Source organism: Castor canadensis, chromosome 17, assembly GCF_047511655.1.
Source record: "Castor canadensis chromosome 17, mCasCan1.hap1v2, whole genome shotgun sequence".
In the NCBI taxonomy this organism is placed as follows: Eukaryota; Metazoa; Chordata; class Mammalia; order Rodentia; family Castoridae; genus Castor; species Castor canadensis.
In genome coordinates, this window is record NC_133402.1 from 1040544 (window position 1) to 1045010 (window position 4467).

At 56.9% G+C, this 4467-nt stretch overlaps 1 long non-coding RNA gene across 1 annotated transcript; it reads left to right on the top strand.

Moving 5' to 3' along the window:
- The first annotated feature begins 414 nt into the window (after positions 1 to 414).
- Positions 415 to 3065, top strand: LOC141418570 (uncharacterized). Its single transcript, XR_012443198.1, has 2 exons — positions 415 to 557; positions 2373 to 3065. It is a non-coding gene; the product is annotated as an uncharacterized lncRNA (long non-coding RNA).
- Positions 3066 to 4467: the final 1402 nt, after the last annotated feature.

Consider the following 4467-nt stretch of genomic DNA (forward strand, 5'->3'; position numbering starts at 1 on the left):
TATGCTCACATCAGTGTTTGCAGCAGCTTTTTTCCTAACAGCCCAAACTGGAAACAACGCAGATGTCCATCAGACAGCGGCGATCCGTTCCACGCACAGCGTTCGGTCGCCATGGAGGCGCCAGGACGCTTGGGCGACACGTGTGAACTCCGAAGCAGGACGCAGGGGGCAAGCGGGTCACAGAAGAGGACAGAAAGCAAACCCCACCTCCCCAGGGGTCCCCTCGGCCCCCCCCCCCGGAAAACAGGAAGGACAGGAGGGGTGGGCAATAGCCCTGAGCGGACGCTCAAGCTGGGACCCTCCCCGCCCGGCCACGCCCCGTGACGTCATTGGGACCTGCAGCCAATCCAGGGCCCCCTTTGCCGGCCTCCGGCCAATCAGGAGCAGCCTTGTGAGTGCCTAGGATGGCGCGGCTCTCCCCGGCCAGCACGCCGAAGACTCTGCAGCGACTGGAGAGGGGGCGGTCATCAGCTCCGAGATGGCGGGGCCTGGTGCCTGGTGACCTTAGGGCCTCGCAGCCGCACCCGACGTGTCTTGAAATTCCTGGCCTGTGCCTTGTAAGTGAAGTCCCGTGGGACGGTGGGGTGGGGGTGTTTGGGGCCTGGGCGTGCGTCCTCGTCCCCCGCACCCCTACCTTCCCGGAGGAAGGTCCGGGTCCCCCAAGCCCTGCTTCTCGCTGACGCCCTCGGTGCCCTCCCTGCGGCTAGGAGCATTCACACTCCCTCTGCCATCATCCCGTGTCCTAGGGAGATGGCCATTAAAATAGCAAGTCAGAAAGAAAGAAAAATAGCAAGTCAAAACCCAGGAAAAGAGAGCCCCAAGACCCTGGCATGGTGGTGCACTCCTGTAATCCCAGCGCTAAGAAGGCTAAGGTGGAAAGATAGGGAGTTTGAGGCCAGCCTGGGCTACACAGCAAGACCCTGTCTGTGTATAAATACATAAATAACCCGAAAAGAATGGAAAAGGCTGCTACCTGCCTTTTGAATACAGGCCCAGCAAATTGAACAGCTGTGCCTCCATGGGGCTTTGCTTTGTGAACTGGCACCATGCACACCTGCCCCATGCACCCAGACCATGCAAGCTGTGCACCCCCAGGGTCCTGCAGGGCCTCCGTGGTGGTTTAAATGAACAGCACAGGAAGCCTTTACTTCCAAGCCTTTGCTTTTTGCAGAAGCCCAGCTACTTGCCTTTGGAGGTGACCCACAAACCTTCCTTTTGCCATTCTTCCCCCTGAAGCCTTCTACTGATGACCTGGACAGGCAGGTCCTGCCCCTTGGCCTCCCACCCTCTCAGTCCTAAGGAGGTCCTAGAGGCGAGGGCAGGAGAGGCAGGTCTTCCTCTGGAGAACTGGGAGCATGCTCAGGGGTGGGGAGTAGGTAGATCAGTAGGTTGATTTGGGGACATTGGGATCTCTAGGAGCCTGGCATCTTACTTGTCACCCACTTCGCACCTCTGCCAGTGTAGCAGAATCTGGACTCAGGACATTGTGGGGATGCCCTGGACTTAAGGAAAGAGTGACAAGAATCTAAGCCTAGCAACTGTCTAGACAGCCTGGGAATCAGGGACAAGGACACAGAGCACACACAGGCTTGGAGTGGGTGCAGACCTGGTGTCTACCTGAGCTCTACCTTTGGCAAGTTCCAGCCTCAGTTTCCTCCTCTGAAAATGGCATTAAAACAGTCCCTGTGGGTATTTCTCCCAGAGAAAAAGAGACTTCTGCTCACACAACAACCTGAACACCAATGTTTATCACATCTTTATTCAGAAGAGGCAGAAAGCAGAAACCGCAAGTCCTTCAACAGCTAGATGCACAGCAGAATGGGCATCTGTGCCACAGAGCACAAGCCACTGCCCCACTCCCCCTGACCTGTCCCTACTTCCTCCCAGTTGTCAAGGAAGTCCAGGCCCCAAGAAGGCCAGAGGAGGAGGTCAGGTTCAGGAGGCTGGGTCAAAGGTGAAGCAGCAGGCGCTGGGAGAGGTCAGCAGCTCCTCCTCGGCTGACCAGCACAGGGCCACTGGGCCGGCTCAGAAGAATCTCTGTATCTGCCGTGAGATCCAGGGCACAAATGTCTGGACTCGAGCATAGACTCCAGGAGCATCAAACAGGGCACAGCCGTAGCCCCAGCTGAACACTCCCACCAAGGTCCAGGAGCCTGACACCCTGCAGACCAGGGGGCCACCAGAGTCACCCTGGAGAAAGAAAAGCGGTCCATGATAACTTGTCCTGAAGCACAAATGGGTAGGAGGGAGGCAGGTTGGGACTCACATAGCAAGTTCCACGGCCAAGGCCGCCAGCACACAGCATGTCATCCTGGATGAAGCTCCGGTCCTTGTGGCGGGGCCCAGTGACATTGTGCTATTTCTCCTCACAGATGGCGTTACTCATCAACTGCACGCTCACCTGTTGCAGGCGGTAGGGTGGGGAGCGAACCTGGGAGGAGAGAAGAGATGGGGCTGCTGGTGCCATAGACCCCACCGTGAACTCAACAGGCTTGTCCTAGGGGACAGAGGACAGCCCTGGCTCCACCATAGCTCCATCCCTGCCCAAGTCCATCCCCCTCCCTGAGCCTCAGGCTTGAGTCCTGATCAGAGAGTGTGAAGACACTAATATGCAGGGGCCTGGATTCTCTGCCAGCGCTTGCGAGGACCAGAGACATACAGAGTGATGCATTTATGTGGAATTTCTCCAAATGCTTTCAGGTGGAAAATAACCAGTTCTTCCTGCCTCAGAGCACTGAGTTCCGGGCTCCATTTGCCATCGGCTTCAGCAGCTGAGGCTTTAGGGTATCTGTGGAGATGGAGCCGGAGGTGCCCCATGTTCATCAAGAGCTCCTTCTTGCCATGGACTGGAGGCCCACATCTGTGATCCTAACTACCTGGGGGCCTGAGATCAGGAGGATTGAGATCAAAGGTAATCTGGGCAAATAGTTCATTAGACCCCATCTCCAAAATAACTACAGCAAAGTGGACTGGAGGTGTGGCTCAAGGATAAAACACCTGCATTGCAGGCATGAAGCCCTGAATTCAAAGCCCAGTCCCACCAAATAAATAAATAAATAAAAATAGCCCCCTCTTATTTTTCTGGAACCTGTCTCCCAGGATCTCAGCACCACCTACCCACCAGTCATTCTTGAATGGCAGGTTTTGGTCCCCAAGTCTGAACTTTCTCCAGCTCCCCCAACATGTACCAAAAAAGTGGACATCGCCCCAGCCTGTCACCCAGCACTGGTTTTTCTGGGAGGCCTCAAGATTCCCAGAAGCCAGCTTGACCGGCTTGACATCAGCAGAGCAGTGCACAGGTTCCGCCAGCTGGAGCAGTGCCACATCGGAACCCAGAACACCATGCACATAGTCCTCGTGGATGACGATCGGGCTCACACTCGGCAGCTTCTGGCCCCCATAGAGGTACACGTCTCCAGCATGGACCCGGAAGGCTGATGGGTCAGCATTTCTCCTGTGTTCAGAAACAAGCCACAACCTCAGCCCGTTATCTAGAGACCCCTGGCCACATGGGGAGGTCCTCTGCAGTTCTGGACAGAGTCAACTGAAACTGGGGTTTCAGCCTCCAAACCCGGCTCACCGGTGAATGCAGTGGGCAGCAGTCAGTACCCACTGGGGGTGGGTGAGAGAGCCCCACACCTGTGCTCCCAGGCAGTATAGTTGTAGCTGTATACCCTCAGGCTGATCTGCCAAGGCCACTTCCCCTCAGGGGCATTGAAGCCCCCCACGATGCCCACCAGCTCATTCTTGGTGACAGGTGCTAGAGGTAACAAGAGGAGGTCAGGGAGCAGAGCTCAGCCTGCTGCCCACTGTTGGCAGCAGTGACAGCGCTGGGGACAGGGCTTCCAGGAGCCTCGAGATGAGAGGGGCTGGCAGGGGATCAACTCATCTGGGGTCCCAGCAGTGGATCCTGCCACGAAGAAGAGAGTCAGGGCCAGTACGCTCAGCATCTGCAGGGGAGAGAGTCGGGAAGGGGTGTGAGGGGCTGGGCTGACCAGGGTCGGGGTGGAGAGGGCTGGAGTCCCCGCGGGAGGCTGGAAGGAGCCTGTGTCCTTACCGTGGCAGATTCCCTAATGCCATCCTCCTTGAGCCTCTCAGCCCCCTTTATTCTCCATCCACAGGAAGTGAGCAGGAGTCTTGGCCAGTCCTTCCCTGGGAGGAGGAAACTAGAAGGAAGTGGCTTTTGATCTCAGGTAGAGACAAATGGCGACTGGTGATTCACACTTGTGGACCTAGGTCCTTCCCCAGGTGCCAGGGAACCCAGAGTCGTGGTCACACGGGCATCACCATCTGCCTCCAGTAGTCACAGGGAAAGTTGTGGAGAGAGGAGGGCTGTCACTCGGGAGCTCACAGAGGTACCAGCTCATTCCGGGCACAGCCTGCAGTCTGGGTGGGGACGGTGTAGGTCAACATCCCTCCCCAGCTGTCCAGGTAGCACTCAGCACCAATTGGACCAGATCCTCTATT